At 38.0% G+C, this 18,358-nt stretch overlaps 1 pseudogene; it reads left to right on the top strand.

The window, feature by feature from the left end:
• Window positions 1-205: 205 nt before the first annotated feature.
• Window positions 206-1,036, top strand: LOC101841598 (annotated as a pseudogene).
• Window positions 1,037-18,358: the final 17,322 nt, after the last annotated feature.

Below are 18,358 nucleotides of genomic sequence, written 5' to 3'. Positions count from 1 at the left end.
TTCAGAGCAGGTTTTTTTAAGATAAGCATCAGAGAAAGTTTCTCCTTTCCATTTTGCTTTTTTACTTTGCCCACATCTTAGCTGTAGACATCATGTACAATACCATGCTAGTTTCTGAGAACACAAATAATTTTCATTACAGTCTCAGCTGTCACAAAATTACCATATAACTAGGGAGTAAAACATATAACCCTTGTGTAACATAGCAAATACTTTAATAGGTGAATGTGGGGCTCCTTTTCGTGGCGCCTCCTGGGCAGTTGGCTGTGTCAAGATGAAGCTGAATAAATCCTTCCCTGCCACCAGCTGCCAGAAACTCATCAAAGTGGATGATGGGGACAAGCTTCGGAAGTTCTATGAGAAGCGCATGGCCACAGAAGTAGCCGCCAATGCTCTGGGTGAAGAGTGGAAGGGTTATGTGGTCCGAATCAGTGACGGGAATGACAAACAAGGTTTTCCCATGAAGCAAGGTGTTTTGACCCATGGCAGAGTGTGCCTGCTGTTGAGTAAGGGGCATTCTTGCTATAGACCATGGAGAATTGGAGAAAGGAAGCACAAGTGATGCACCATGGATGCCAATCTGAGTGTTCTCAACTTGGTTATTGAAAAAAAAAAAAGGAGAGAAGGATATTCCTGGGCTGACAGATACTACTGTTCCTCATCAGTTGGGACCTAAAAGAGCTAGCAGAATCTGAAAGCTTTTTAATCTCTCTAAAGAAGATGATGTCCACCAATACGTTGTGAGAAAGCCTTTAAACAAAGAAGGTAAGAAGCCCAGGACCAAAGTGCCCAAAATTCAGCATCTTGTTACTCCAAATGTCCTGCAACACAAATGCCATCATATTGCTCTGAAGAAACAATGAACAAAGAAAAACAAGGAGGAGGCTGCAGAATATGCTAAACTTTTGGCCAAAAGCATGAAGGAAGCCAAAAAAAATCGCCAGGAACAGATCGCCAAGAGACATAGGCTGTCCTTGCTGAGAGCTTCTACTTCTAAGTCTGAGTCCAGTCAAAAATAAGTCTTTAAGGGTAACAAATAAATAATCATACATTGAAAAAATGGGTGAATGTGTAACCCAGTCTAGGAATCCAGGGTGGTAGATATATTTTGTATAAGATATATTAAACATTGCTTGTAAAAGGTGAAATGATTTTAAATTTAATATCTGTCTCCACATTTGACTTAAGAGGGAGTATCTACACCTCTTTAGATGTGTTGTCTCTGCTATAATAGAATCATTTAAAAATAAATTAGAAAAAAACTACAATTTTCATCTCATTTTGGGATTCACTAAACAGTTCCACTGTCTAAAATCATTCAACTGCATGGCTGTTTATAGAAAATAGGATTCCCAAGAGATAAGAATTGACAATAATCTAACAACCCTGGTAACCTGTGTCACTACTTGATTTATCTCACTGTAAAAAACATTTCTTCTCTGTGTGCACTCCTCTCTAACAACAAATAGAGCTCTTTCCTTCCTGTGCCCACACATAGAAAGGTCAAGAGCAGGAAAACAGAATGTCTATATATAAATAGCTGTTTTTAAAATTCAAAGCAATTATTAAGAATCCCCTTTTGGAGTGCCAGCCTACAATCCTATGGCCAGAGAGTCTGGGAAACAGAAACTTCATTTAGTGGCTGATCGAAGAAGAGGCAGACTCCCTTGGTTAAGTACTGAGCTGAACTCAAGAAAGCCAGTAACAGAGAGGGAGGACTGATGATGAAAGGGATTAAGACTGGGCTGGTTTAACCCCCCAGAAGCAGCTGACCAGACAAAGGTTAACTCTTGAATCCCAGTCATCAGCCTGGGAATCCAGCATGGGACTGATCAAGACCCCCTGAATCTGGGTGTCAGTGAGGAGGCCTAGGTAATCTATTGAGCCTTGGGCAGCAGATCAGTACCCATCCCAAGTATACACACGGACTTTGGACTCCCATAGAACAATGTGAGGTGCACTCTCACCCTGAACTCTTGGGGAAGGGTCTAAGCCCTGCCCTATATGAAATGACAGACTATGGATACCCCCATGGAGGGCCTCACCCTCCCTGGGGGAATGAGGGGATAACGGGGGGGGGGTTGGGGGAGGGCACGGGAGGAGGGAAGGGAATGGGAGAGGGACCTGGAACTGACTTGTGAAGCAACCTCGTTTCTTATCTAAATTTAAACTGGAAAATAAAATATATAAAAAAAAAGAATCCCCTTTTGATTTATCTTTCTGGAACCAACAACGACACCTCCTTTCAATTCCTTCATCCATTCAACCACTTTAAATGCTCTCCAGATTCCTTGCCAGGTTCTGAAATTCATGATATCACTTTAGACAAACTACTTGAATAATGTTATTCTTAAGAAGTCTTCCAAAGCCATGCTATTTTATAAAGAAAAGTATAATTTCTATTTTCTGGAAATTGTTAAAAATATATAAAGACTTTACATATGAAAATATTTTTGTTATGTGCACATATTTATTTTTGAGAATCTCATATATGCCTATGTTTTGATCAAACCCAACTCCCTTGCCCTCCCCTCCAATTCCTTCACTCTCTCACAAGTTCACATGCTTTTTATTTAAACCTATAAAGTCTACTTTATAATACATGAATATGTATGGATATGGATATACTCTCAGTGGTGGCATCTCTGGAGAGAACTGACTCTCATTCTCCTAAAAGCCTTCAGCTTCATGGGTGTCCCCCTCCGACCCCACCCCAACCATGTTAGGATTTCTAGCTGGCTTGATTTTGTACAGGTCTTAACACGCAGACATACCTGTTGTGAAGTCACGAAAACAAGAGATCTGTCATCTCTGGAAAATGCTGTTTCTCTACCGAAGTCCACCACTTCTGGCTCTTACATTTTTTTCCATCTCCATATCTACAATGATCTTTGAGCCTTGAGGGAAGATGTGTCCATTTAGAGCTTTATTCTCTTCATTTTCAGGAGCCATTAGCCTTAAATCCAGTCAGAAAGTGATTGGTTATTCCATGGTCAACTAAGAACCACCCATATTCTGGAACTGGATTCATTGCTGTTCCCCAATCTGCTACTCCACCTTCAATGACTCAGTGCCAACGCCCTGCCATCACTTACAGTCAATTCGACAAGTTTCAATCCCCACTCAGAGGCTGTCATTTTGAGCTCCCACCCCCAATAAAACTCTTGTATAATGTGGTGTGATTTTTGTGGTATTTCTTGGCCCCTGATCACCAAGATATTTTCATTACAAAACACTTCAAATTCCCACAATATTCCCACCACTACTATGCCAGTGGGCATATCTTGTGAGACCAGTTAACCATTATTGTGTCTCGTAAGGTTCCCAGATAGCTAAGACTGTTGGGGTCTTTTCTCCCAAGTACTATGTATAACCCCTTCCATTACCATGAAACAACTAGTCAGTAGGGTTGAAACTTCCAGTCAGTATAATCTTGGTTTCTCTATGTCCTGTGACACAAACTTGCATCTTCAGCTTTAGTGATGTACCATCAAGTTCCATAGAGTAACTGAAGATTGTACAAAAGCCAATGTTCTATAGAAAGTTGAGAAATAGTTCCCTTCTCTTAAAAGGACTCATTTCCCTTGCCCTTGGAAGGGACATATGGCTCTCTGTTGACATTTAACTGTGGTTGAATATCAAACCTCATGCTGGCCTCCAGGTTCACTCAGTCCCTATTCACAACTACCCATTATACATTTCCAAGCTCCCACACTAGCCTCCTGCCCATTCTCACCTCCCAAACTCCTTTTGCAGTATGCTAGCCCAGCCTGTTCCCAATCCCCAATGTTTATGACAGCAAGGTCTGTGCCTCTGCCCCTGCTGTTCTTTCTTAATGTTCTCCGCTTGTTTCCCTTCTCTAACAGACAGCCATGCCCATTTGCAGTCTGCTTCTTTTTCACTCTCCTCGGGTCTCTTCCAGATGCCTCTGGGTGTTTTCTCTCTTGGCCACAAAAAAAGAAAAAAATCGTTTAAGCCTAATCATAAGACAACCATTTCAATGGTTTCTTTACTGCACCCCTTATATACGCCTATGAATAGCTGTGCATTCTTGTCACCAGCCCTCTGTCTGATGCAGCTGATTTATATTTTTGCCCTTTAGTAAGCTAAATTTTCACCAAAATGTTGGCCTCCTTTGATGTTCAAAAGCACCTTAGTTTCACAGCACCACATTTGTAAATTGTTGGTCTTAATGCCTGTATTACTGAGTTCTGTCCAGAAAAATCCATTCTTGATCTTATAAATACAAACATACTTTCTATATTGCTCTCTATCAATCAGATTTAGGATATAAGGTCTTGTCTTAGGGTTTCTATTGCTGTGATGAAACATCATTACCAAAAATTAGGTTGGGTAGGAAAGGGTTTATTAGACATAAACTTCAGCATTGCTGTTCATCACTGAGGGAAGTCAGGACAGGAACTCAAACAAGGCAGGATACCAGAGGCAGCAGAGGATGCAAAGGACATGAAGGGGTGCTTCCTACTGATTTGCTTCTCCTGGCCCTTTCAGCCCTCCTTATAGAACCCAGGACCACCTGCCCAGGGACAGTACCACCCGCCATGAGCTGGGCCCTCCCCCAATGATCACTAAATGAGAAAAAGCCTTAGAGCTGGATCTCAAGGAGGCATTTCCTCAGCTGAGGATCCTTCCTCTCTGGTGACTCTCGCTTGTGCCAAGTTCACACACAAAACCAGGCAGTACAACTGACCCCCTGTCAACTTGACACACAAACCCTTTAAGCCACAGCCCTTTCTTTCTTAGTCATCCCCAAGATCTCACATTAAGAACATAAATAACTTTAAAGTCGCATAGTCTTTACAAATGCAAACACATTAAAATTTCAATAACCAATCTTTTAAAATCGAAGGTTTTTCAAAATTCAAAGTCTCTCAACTATTGGTTCCAGCAAAGTATGTTACTTCAAGAGTGAAAAGTAAGGGCACAGTGACAATGAAAGGCAAAACAAAGTAAATTCCAATATCTGGGAACCTACTTACGATCTTCTGGACTCCTCCAAAGGACTTGGGGGTCGTTTCTGCAGGTCTGCTCTCTGAAGAACAAGCTGCTCGTCTTCCAGTTACTGGCTAGCTCCACTTGTCTGCTGCTACTGTTCTTGGTGGTCTTCCCCCAATACTGGCATCTCCAATATGCTGAGATCCCTTTGCAGCAACCAGGCTTCACTGTCACCAATAGCTTCTCATAGGCTCTCTGTATGGTGCCAAGTCTCAACTACTTTGCATGACCCTTTCAGTCCTAGGCCTTCAACTACTATGGAGGCAGCACTTTCACCAACGGTCTTTCTTGGCCCTTTATAGTGCCAAGCATCAGCTGCTCTTCATGACCCATCAAGTTCAGTACCACCTGGCTGACACATGTTACCAAGTAGTTTCCAGCATAAGGTACAATCTTGGTCACCTCAAGAAGTTTCTCTCTCAGGAAACACTTTACAGAAGATTTTACCTCAGTGATGCTGATCTCGTCTGAATCACCACTAATTTCTTATCTCCAGCAGACCAGCATCAAGTATCCCAGCAAAGCAAAGTCTTGCTTTGGTGGTTATGGTATCTTGTAATCACAGCTGATTCTTCAGCCCCAGCTAATGAGAATCATGGGATCTTAATTCAAAACAACAAAAAGCCCTGGCAGAGTCTTTAAACTTCCCTCTGAAATTTTGCAAGCCAAGCCTCTATTCTCTGCACTTCTATCGATATTGTTATCTTCCAAGTTCCTAAAGAACATTCCACTGAGCTCTTAATACTCAATCATTCTTCTAGTCCAGGTTCCAAAGTCCTTCCACAATCCTCCCCCCAAAACATGGTGAGGTCTGTTATTGTAATACTCCACTTCTGGTACCAATTTTTCTTAGTTAGGGTTTCTATTACTGTGATGAAACGCCATGACCAAAAAACAAGTTGAGGAGGAAAGGACTTACTAGATTTACACTTCAGCAATGCTGTTCATCACTGAGGGAAATCAAGACAGGAACTCAAACAAGGCAAGATCCTACAGGAAGCAACTAATGCAAAGGACATGGAGGGTTGCTGCTTACTGACTTGCTTGTGTGTGTGTGAGTGTGTGTGTGTGTGTGTGTGTGTGTGTGTGTGTGTGTGTGTGTGGTGGGATTCTCACTCTGAAGCCCAGAATGGACCCAAAGTCACCGTCTGCAAGCTCTTCTTCCTGAGGCATATATCAGCTCACATATGGCTACTGAAAAACTACCTAAACAAATGACTATATCAAGTTATAATTACTTTGTAAAGTGATTTTTGAAATGTTGGTTTACATAGACTTTGACATGATATAGACTAATAATTTAGTTCTCATTAATTGTTAATTATTATTAATTATTAGTCTATCTGCAGTGAATTTAACTTTCTGTGTATGAAGTTATTTTCTGAGTAAAAGCAACTGTTAAAAAAGATCGTCATAGTTTCCAGTGATCTTTACACAACTAGCCAAGGCCAGGGTACTGTGCACTGCAGCTTCCATCCTGGCAGAAGCCAGCCCCCAGAGACCGCCAGCATCCAAGTCCCACTCTCCACCCACAGGACAGGCGAGGTAAGCATGGGACTGTTTCCAGCCTGCCTTCTGGTGCCCTGAGCAGAACCACAGGAGACCTGGGGACTACACACAGCAGATCCCATCCCAACAAGATTCAGCCCACCCAGAGACTACTATCGCCATAGTACCTTTCTCCACCCATGAGGCTAGATAGGCCTGGCTGTTTACAGACTACCCAAAGACTGCCAAAACCCTGGTACTAGGACCACCTCCATCCACTCAAGAGGAAGGCCACCAGAGTATTGGTCCTGCTCACGTGGACCAGAAAGGAACAGTGGTCACATACCCACCAGGAGAGGAAGATACTCCGTCTGCACCCACTGGAAGAAATGATGGTAAGGAGGCAATATAAAAACACACCCAGCAACAGAAAAACCAATATGACACTGTCAGACCCTAGAGACTCAACACCCACAAGACCTGAACAGCCCAATACAGAGGAAGAAGATGAGAAAGACCTTAAACACAACTTCTTGAAACTGATAGAGTCCCTCAAAGAGGATATGAGAAAATCCCTTAAAGAAATTGAAGAAAAAACGAGCAAAAAAATGCAAGAAATGGAAGAAAAAACAAAGCAAAAATTTCAAGAAACAATTTAAACAGTGCAAGGGTGGAAAGCTGAAATAGAGACAATAAAAAACACAGTCTGAAGAAATGCTGGAAATAGAAAAGCTGGACAAATGGTTAGGTACAACAAATGCAAGCATAACCAACAGAATACAAGAGATGGAAGAGAGAATCTCAGGTGTTGAAGATACTCTAGGGGAAATAGATTCATTGACAAAAGAAAATCTTAAATCCAACAAATCCCTAACACAAAATATCCAGGAAATATGGTACACCGTGAAATGACCAAACCTAAGAATAATAGTTATAAAACAAGATGAAGAAAACCACCTCAAAGGGGTAGTGAAACCATAGAAGAAAACTTTCCCAACATAAATAAAGAAATGCCAGTGAAGATACAAGAAGCTTACAGAGTGGCACATGCCTTTAATCCCAGCACTCTGGAGGCAGAGACAAGCAGATCACTGTGAGTTCGAGACCAGCCTGGTCTACCGAGTGAGTTCCAGGACAGGCTCCAAAACAATACAGAGAAACCCTGTCTCGAAAAACAAAAACAAAAAAACAAAAAAAGCTTACAGAACACCAAATAGAGTGGACCACAAAAAAAAATCCCCTTGCCACATAATAAAAAAGACCAAAACATACAGAATAAAGAAAGAATATTAACAGCAGCTAAGGAAAAATGTCAAATAACATATAAAGGCAAACCTATCAGAATTGCACCTGACTTCTCCATGGAAAATCTGAAAGCCAGAAGGTCCTGAATAGGTATTGTACTAACACTAAGAGACCACTGATGACAGCCCAAACTACTATAACCTGCAAACCTTGCAATTACTATATATGGAGAAAACAAGATATTCCGTGACAAAACCAGATTCAAACAATACATATCCACTAACCCAGATCTACAGAAAGTTCTGGAAGGAAAACTCCAGCCCAAGGAAGTTAACTACAACCAGAAAAACATAGGCAATGAATAATCACAACTTACCTACAGCTAAAAGAAAAAAAAGTGGAAATCCACATATAATTTCAACACCATCAACCATTACAAAACAAACAAGAATGAACAATCAATGGTCATTAATATCCCACAATATTAATGGTCTTAAGTCACCCATAAAATGATACAGGCTAAAAGAATGGAAAAGAAGACAGAACCCATCCTTCTGCTGCATATAAGAAACACACCTCAGCCTCAAAGACAGACATTACCTGAGAGTTAATGGTTGGGAAAAGATTTTCCAATCAAATGGATCCAAGAAAAAACCAGGGGTTGCAATCCTGATATTTAACAATTAAACATTAAACTAAAATCAATCAAAAGAGATAAAGGAGGTCACTTCATACTCATCACAGGACAAATCCACAAAGATGAAGTCTCAATTCTGAACATCTATGTCCCAAATACAAAGGCATTAGCGTTAATAAAAGAAACATTACTAAAACTCAAAGCACATATAAATCTCCACACAATTATAGTGGGAGATTTCAACACCCCTCTCACTACTATACAGGAATAACAGACAGAGGCTTAACAAAGAAGCAAAGGAACTAATAGAAGTTATGACCCAATTGGGATTAACAGACATCTATAGAACATTCCATCCAGATAAAAAAGAATATACCTTCTTCTCAGCGCCACATGGAACCTTCTCAAAAGTCGATCACATACTTGGTAACATATCAAACTTCAACAGATAAAAAATTGGAATAACTCCATGCATCTTATCAGATTACCATGCATTAAAATTAGGATTCAGCAACAACACAAATTGTAGAAACCTTACAAACTCATGGAAATTGAATAATGCACAATTGCACCATTCCTGGTTCAAAGAAGAAATTAAAAAAAAAGAAATTAAAGACTTCCTACAATTCAATAAGAATGAAGACACAATATAACAATATATCCAAACTTACAGGACACTTGAAAGCAGGGCTAAGGAGGAAGCTCATAGCACTAAGTGCCCACAAGAATAAACTAGAGAATAGTTACACTAGCGAAGTAACAGCACAACTGAAAGCTCTAGAACACAAAGAAGCAAACTCACCCAGGAGGAGTAGACTCCAGGAAATAATCAAATTAAGGGCTGAAATCAATAAAGTAGAAACTAGGAAAACAATACAAAGAATCAATGTAACAAAGAGTTGGTTCTTTGAGAAAATAAACAAGATAGACAAACCTTTATTTGAACTCATGAAACAACAGAGTATGAACATTAAAATTAACAAAATCAGAAATGAAAAGGGGGACATAACAACAGACACTGAGGAAATACAGAGAATCATCAGGTCATACTTTGGAAACCTGTACTCCACAAAATTTGAAAATTTAAAGCAAATGGACAATTTTCTGGATAGATATCATTTGCTAAATTTAAATCAAGTATAGATAAGACCTATAACCCCTAAGGAAATAGAAGCAGTAATCAAATGTCTCCCAACCAAAAAAGCCCAGGACCAGATGGCCTCAGTGCAAAATTCTAACAGAAATTCAAAGAATAGCTTATACCAATTCTTCTCAAAGTATTTCACACAATAGAAGCAGAAGGGTCTTTGCCAAACTCTGTTTACCAGGCTTCAATAACCTTGAAACCCAAGTCACACAAAGACACAACTAACAAAGAGAACTTAAGAACAATAGCCCTCATGAACATTGATGCAAAAAATACTAAATAAAATACTGGCAAATCTGATCCAAGAACACATCAGAAAACTCATCCTCCATGATCAAGTAGGCTTCATTACAGGGATGCAGGGATGGTTCAACATATGGAAATCCATCAATGTAATCCACCATATAAAAAAGCTGAGAAACAAAAATCACATGATCATCTCACTAGATGCTGAAAAGCCTTTGACAAAATCCAACACCACTTCATGATAAAGGTCTTGGAGATATCTGAGATAATAGGAACTTACCTCAACATAATAAAAGCTATATACAGCAAACCAACAGCCAACATCAAACTAAATGGACAGAAATTCAATGCAATTCCTCTAAAATCAGGAACAAGACAAGGCTGTCCACTCTCTCCACACCTTTTCAATATTGTCCTTGAAGTTCTAGCTAGAGCAATATGACAACAAAAGGAGATCAAAGGGATATAAATTGGAAAGAATGAGATCAAACTTTCACTATTTGCAGCTGATATGATAGTTTACATAAGTGACCCAAAAAACCCTACCAGGTAACTCCTACAGCTGATAAATACCTTCAGGAAAGTGGCAGGATACATGATCAACTCAAGAAAATCAGTAGTTCTATTATATACAGATGATAAAAGGGCTGAGAAAGAAACCAGAGAAACATAGCCCTTTACAATAGCCACAAACAACATAAAATACCTTGCGGTAATGCTAACTAAACCAGTGAAAGACCTGTATATCAAGAACTTTGTGTCTTTAAAGAAAGAAATTAAAGAAGATACCAGAAAATGGAAAGATCTCCCATGCTTTTGAATAGGTAGGATCAAAATAGTAAAAATGGCAATCTTACCCAAAGCAATATACAGATTTAATACAATCTCCATTAAAATCCTGGGACAATTCTTCATAGGTCTTGAAAGAACAATTCTCAACTTTATATGAGAAAACAAAAGACCCAGTATAGCCAAAACAACCCTGTTCAACAAGACAGCATCCAGAGGCATCACCACCCCTGACTTCAAGCTGTATTACAGAGCTATAGCCGTGAAAACAGCTTGGTATTGGCACAAAAATAGACAGAACAATGGAATGAAACTGAACACCCCGACATTAACCCATACACATATGAACACCTGATCTTTGACAAAGAAGCTAAAATTATACGATGGAAAAAAGAAAGCATCTTCAACAAATGGTGCTAGCATAACTGGAGGCTGACTTGTAGAAGACTGCAGATAGATCCATGTCTATCGCCATGCACAAAACTTAAGTCCAAATGGATCAAAGACCTCAACATAAATCCAGCCACACTGAACCTTTTAGAAGAGAAAGTGGGTGGTTCTCTTGAATGAATTGGTGCAGGAGACGATATCCTAAACATAACTCCAGTAGCACAGATACTGAGATCGACAATTAATAAATGGGACCTCCTGAAACTGAGAAGCTTCTATAAGGCAAAAGACACAGTCAGCAAGACAAAGAAGCAACCTACAATTGGGAAAAGATATTCACTAACCTACATCTGACAGAGGGCTGATATGCAAAATTAACAAAGAACTCATGAAGCAAGTCTCCAAAACACCAAAGGATCCCATCAAGAAGCAAGGTAAAGAACTAAATAGAGACTTCTCAGTAGAGGAGTCTAAAATGGCTGAGAGACTCTTAAGAAAGTGCTCAACATTCCTAGCCATCCAGGAAATGCAAATCAAAACAACTCTGAGATACTATCTTCCTCCTATCAGAATGGCTAAAATCAAAAACTCCAGTGACAGTTTATGCTGGAGAGGATATGGGGAGAGGGGAACACACTTCCACTGCTGGTGGGAGTGCCAATTTGTACAGCCACTTTGGAAATCAGTATAGAGAAGCCTCAGGAAAATGCGAATCAGTCTACCACAAGATCCAGCAATTCCACTCTTAGGCATATACTCAAAAGATGCACATTCATATAGCAAGAGTGTCTGTTCCACTATGTTCATAGCATTATTAGTAATAGCCAGAACCTGGAAGCAACCTAGATGCCCCACAACTGAAGAGTGGATAGAGAAAATGTGGCACATTTACACAATGGAGTACTATTCAGCAGAAAAAAACAATGGAATCTTGAAATTTGCAGGCAAATGAACAGCACTAGTAGAAACCCTCCTGTGTGAGGTAACCCAGTCTCAAAAAGACAAACATGGTGTGTAGTCACTCATATATGGATTTTAGACATGAATCAGGGGGGTGCCAGCATACAATTCCACTGACATAGAGTCTGGGAAACAGAACCTTCATCCAGTAATTGATAGAACCAGAGTCAGAAACCCACAGCTAAACACTGAACTGAACTCCTGGAATCCAGTGACAGAAAGGGAGAACTAATGAACAATGGGTTAAGACAGTGCTGGTTTAACCCACAGAAACAATTGGCCTGAACAAGTGGGAGCTCTTGGACCCCAGATTGATTCAGACCCCCGGAATGTCGGTGTCAGTGAGGAGGCTTAGGTATTTTATGGGGCCTTGGGTACTATTTATCCCTGGAATATAAATGGACTTTGGCTGCCCATCCCACAATGAGGGATGCTCTCTCAGCCTGGACTCTTGGGGAAGGCCTAAGCCCTTCCCTGGATGAAATGACAGATTCTAGAGATCCTCCATGGAGGGTGTCACCCTCCCTGGGTATTGGAGTGAAGAGTGGGGGGGGCCTGGGGGACCTGGTGGGGGACTGGGAAGGAGGGGAGGGAGAAGGAGCTGGGATTGATATGTGAATCAAGCTTGTTTCTAACTTAAATAAAAAAAGAAAGAAGATAAAGAGTTGTAAAACATTAAAAACTTAAATAATGAAGCATTTATTCCCCCATATATTTATACTATCTATTAATACTGATAATACTATCTATTTATACTAATCTATTTACAAATTTTACCCTCTCCCAGATGTACACACAGAATTTTGGAACTCAACTAACAACATACAATAAAAAGAAAATATAATTATAGAATAAAAAATTTCTGGAAGTATAAGTCAAGAATTGAAAATAATTCTAGCATATAAATTTAACAGTATAGAAAGCTGGGCTTTATTATGTTTTTAGGATCCACTAAAAATAAAAGTAAGAGGGGGTGTTATATATCTCAGGAAGAATCTCAGAATGCCCTTGCTTATTTGTATGCTTCCTAGGACTCAATAGTTAAGAAAATAACTTACACAGTTTTTCAGAGTCTATTATTCCTACTTGGTGATTGAGGAAATAAAATCAAATGAATAAAACAAAGCAAATAGAACAACAAACAAACTCACAGGGTGCCAACTTTTGTTACAATAAACACAGCTCAATGAGCATGTTTTTATGACCATAAGAACATGGCTTTCCACCTTAGAGTCAATCACCCTAAACTCACAAGAATAAATATGTTAGTGCTTCAAAATCTTGGATAAATGAATAAGTAAAAATTTTCTAAATTTTCTTGTTTCCGATCATGCAGTTTTCCTTATTAATGTTTTTGCAAGTGAAAAATAACTTTTATTATTTCTTTACCCTTCCAGGCTCTTTCAAAAAGAAGGTTGTTTATATCTGGATCTCTTAACTTTGGGGTATATCATCAAGAAACTGCTGGGTCTGCAAATGGGTGTCCTTTGTTATTTGGTATTCGATGAGATTCCAAAGATTAAAGCTCTTTTGTCTCCTTAGGTTAGGTGAGCTTTGATCACAAGCCTTCAAATGATGTCAGCTGTCCTTAGAACACTGTGTGTCTCCCTTGGGGGCATCTTTTACTTCTTTCTAGTTAAGTGATTCATTCAGCTCTGCAAAATATAACCAGATCACAAAAATACTCTCAGAAAGTGAGTAGTTTCCTTTGCCAACCAGTGGTCCAGGTGAACTTGAGCTCCAATTACCAGAAAGCTGTTCACAAAGCTGCTAAGATGATAGTCCAGATATATCTACAGATTTTCATTAATATCGAAATGTCTATGAATCTTCATGCAATGTACCTCATGCATTAAATGGACAGAGAATGAAGTCAAATACTATTCAATACCTGCATGCCTCCATATTGACAAACCCACATGGAGTTCTCTTTTATCTTTACCATTCCTTTCTTACTATCTACAAGAGACAGAAATTTAGCAAATCTCCATATTTTCTTTTCTTTCTTTATTTCTTTTGTCAGAACTACAACCAGCTTTGTTTTCTTTTGTGTAGTTGGGATGCAGTATATGAGAGAATAGTAAAAAGGAAAAATAATTTAAACTAAAAATAAATGAGTAAATAAATAAATAGGAAGACTTATTAATTTCCTCTTCCTCTCTCTTTGCCTCTGTCTCTGTCTCTGTCTCTCTCTTTCTCTCTCTCTGTCTCTCTCTCTCTCTGTCTCTCTTTCTCCTTTCTGTCACATTTTCTCTCTCCCCTATTATCTTATCTTTCACAGTACAACACAATAACAAATGTCAACATTGAGGTAGTGCATTCCTGGTTAACTGAGAAAATATTTCAATGTTGAAGACATTATTCCTATTCATATTTCCATATGTGATGGTACTGATGATTTGTTCTTACATGTGGGCACATTTGAAATAAAGCTAACATAATCACTGGAGCAATCCCCTCATTTGATAAGAAATTTAAAGAAATCGCGAAATTAGCTGTATTAATTTAATTCTATGTTTAAAATAGAAGATGCATTTCTTTGTTTGCTTATTCATTTGTATTGGCTATTTTTGTTTTATTGGGTTTTTAACACCCCTCCCAAGGGTTGGGATGTTTTGAAAGAGGTCTAGCTATGCCCCAACTGACCTTGACCTTGTAGACCAGCCTGGCCTTGGATTAACATTCTCCTTGTCTCTACCTTCCAAGTGCTAGTATTAAAGGTGTGTGTCACCAAGTTCAGCCTCAAGGATGTACTTCTGAAAAAAATGTTTTTATGCTTTTATAGCAATGTTGTTGCTAATGGAATGACATATTCAAATAATCCTGTTAATGTGTGTGTATTGTCAATTACTAGGTTAAATGATTTAATTGCTTTAATTTTTAAAAATCTTATCACTGTTTTTAAGATGGACACAGTCATGTTCCCCAAAGCACACTATATCAAGCTGTGATACAAAGAATTTCACTTACATGGATCTACTAAAGTCCACCTAAACATCTGCTTTTATTCAAAGATGGATGTACACTCTACATCCATTCTACATTGTACAGAATTTTGTAATCCTATTGAGAAAATTCTTATGATAAAACTAATTTTAATATTCAAAAGCCATCACTCGTAAAAAAAAAAAAAAAAGGAGGGGGGGATGAAGCTTTCTAAAAGACCGCGGATAGTTTTATCACCATTAGAAGTAGTAATGTCATGTCACCCAAACTCTTGTAGGCAAATATTTCATTAGTATTCCATGTTTACTATGTTATTTTCTAAACACGAGAGACAAGCTCCTAGGTCTGGGATGTTCACTTATTTTTTCTTCAAAGATATCTTTGTGCAGCTACTAACATGTTTTTCTTCATCCTATTTTTTTCCTACTCATCTTAAATTATCCTACCCAAACGCATCACTCTTGCTCATATAAATTTTATACCTTTAACGTTCACATTGTGCAATAATACATCTACTAAATTATTTATTTGCCTCTTTTTCTATAATCTCCTAATTAGGTATATAACAAATATATTTCAATATGTTTAACTGAAGCCAATTCTCTACTTAAGAACAAACAGTTATGAAAGGAAAGGAATTGCACTCTTACCATAAAACAAAATGATGACATACAACAATTAAAGGTGATTATTAAATGATTTTTCCAATGGTCATGATGACTTAATAACCTGCTTTTCTATTAATTCAAACAATAGACTGAAACTTAGCAATTTCAATATACTAATCAATTTTGTGTCTAATATATTAAAATATAATCATATACGCTAGTGTAAAATATAAGCAGGATATGAAATTGAAGAACTTTAAAAGATATAAAAACAGCATGTAACCTGCACAAAACTTTTAGATAAAACTGAAAAGAAATTATAAATTTCATATTATTACAACCACATAAAGTTAGTGAGCAACTAAAGTATGAAAAATTCAATATTATAAAGATGTCATATACAAATAAATATCAATTATTGCCAAAATGAAGTCCAGAACAATTCCACTGTAAAAACTTAAAATGTAAAATCAAACACAGCTAGAAAAGATATTAAATTAACTTTCATTTCTAATATTAAAGTGAGATTATTTGTTCTTGACAAGAAAATAAGAAAAAAAGTTAGGATAAACTTTGTCCTTAACTTGTATTTTAAAAATCATGTTAAACATAATAAAGACAAACAATAAACCAGAAAAAATCATTTACAACATATGGTGAGGCTAAAGTTACTTTTCCTTAGAATAGAAATCATTTTTGAAAGCAAAATGTTTACCTCCTGTATCAAGAAAAATAGAAACTGAGAAAAGAAATTAAAATAGCCTCATAAAATATAGAGCATTTTTGCTCTTGCTTGTAACAAAAATGACTGGGAATAAATACACAGTTTGCAAAGGGCACCTTTACACTCTTTGTGGAGTAAAATCTAAGTAACTTCAGAGAATTTCAGAGAGAATTACATGACCCTGTGTGTACATAATTTACCCAACAGACTCACTTTAAAACATTAAAGAAAAATATGTGACAATTTCATAGTCAAGAATATTTTTGAATAATCTGGAATTGTAAAAAGGTTAAAAGAGTGAACACTGCATATAAAGTTTTTTTTAAATAAACAAAAGACTTGTAAAGAAAAGGTATGTCCAGACAAAGAATGACCATGAGACAGAAAACCTACCAAAAAAAAAAAGAATTCATTTTGTGTTGACCATGTTGTAAGCTTTTTATAATAAAGTTTTAATAATTAAAAATTAGATTATAGCTTTATAATTTATAATCTAATGACTATCATATCAAAAAATTCTCCTTACACGGGGCTATTCTATGTCACAGTTATACACTTGTCATAATATATGTTAAATAGCAGATAAATTGCATGTATAAATAAATAGATACATAAACTAATCATTACTACTTTGAAATACAATAACACAGTTGTTTATTCAATGTGCTTAGCTAGTTTATTTTTGGCTTTGAAACAGAAGTTTATGTATACATTTAATATAAGTTGTGTGGGACAAAGGTATAATAATGGTACCTCCTTCTACTTTATAAAATTATGTTACAAATTACATACTCTGGAGTTCATTTGATACACACAAATCCAAATAGCTTCTCCATGCGAATGTAGGTAAACCAATTACAAGCTTTTTCTCAGTCTTTCACCTGTGGAGTGGGGAGCATAGCACCAGGCTCACTGGGTTGTTATGAAGACAAAAATAACTCTTATTTATAGAGCCCTGAGGTCATCCCAACACAGACAAACTATCATAAATGTCAGCTTTATTATCCCTGTTAACACTTTTGCAAACCAGCAGAGCCCTCCAGAAATTGCCTATTCCAATTCCTTACATCCAGTCTAAATTCTGGGCATTGCACTTTTTATAGTAGGTAACTGACATATACTGTGGACATGTTGCCACAGTGGCGGCTGGCAGAATAAATCAAGTCACACCAAACTGGCAGCTAACTTTTAAGTGTTCTGTGAAATCAAAATTTGTCTCAAAGGAAAAAAATTAATCAATGTTTGAATATGATGGAAACTGAGTGGTAGACGATTACTTTCCAGACTTCTTAATACGTGGTTCAAAATTTTAAAAGCCACGAACTCTCTGATAAAATCTGATTGCCGGAAGGTACAAGTCATTTGGAAATATTCACATCTTTCAGACGACATAGCCTCCACCTCTTTTCTGGCTTGCTTGTCCACTGAGGTTTGCCTATGAAATGACACAGAAACTTCTAGGTTGGAAACGGCTGGGCCAGCGCACATTTTCCCCTTTGTGTGTGTTCCATTTTCACTATTGAATGCATGATTCCAAATTAGCTATGGGTACTAATATATTAAAAATTCCAGGTGGGATTTTCAAGAATGTGCGGTTGGGAAATTTATTGAGCTATTAATTTGCATTCGGTTCTCACTACATTTTCCCTGCCCACATTTCCATGAGGTATCCGGGGTCTTTTTGCCCCTTTATTTTGCCCACCATAAAGCTGTGTTTGTAGACCTTAAAATATTAATTGCCTTCAGATTCTTTTCCTCGTTTGGGAGTTTTCAAAACTAGATTTCAGGGATATGAGGAAGAGAAAGAGCTTTTTGACTGGGATGAGGAAAAGAGGGAGGGTCAGAAGGCCCTTGATTTTGAGAATAGTAGAGACCTGTTTTCTGTGCTGGCAGCATGACATGATGCAGTAGGATTGGGGCTGTGGTTACATCTGGGGAGATCAGACCTACCCCGTGAAATGATGGACATGGAAAAGACTGCCAGTCCCACACTGGGAATAAAAGCAACAAAGACATTAACCTCAAGCTCCAATAAGGCCTTTCTCAGCATCTCCCTTCTTGGTAGACTGAGAAGGAATACAAGGTTGCCTCCATCTTGCTAGATTTTTACACAAGGAGGGTAGAGAGGGATCTGCCAGTAGTCAAATAACTGAAGGTTTAGT

The sequence above is a fragment of the Mesocricetus auratus genome, unplaced genomic scaffold, assembly GCF_017639785.1.
Source record: "Mesocricetus auratus isolate SY011 unplaced genomic scaffold, BCM_Maur_2.0 Super-Scaffold_100011, whole genome shotgun sequence".
In the NCBI taxonomy this organism is placed as follows: Eukaryota; Metazoa; Chordata; class Mammalia; order Rodentia; family Cricetidae; genus Mesocricetus; species Mesocricetus auratus.
The sequence above is the reverse complement of the archived record's forward strand: the minus strand, read 5'-3'. Positions and strand labels throughout refer to the sequence as shown.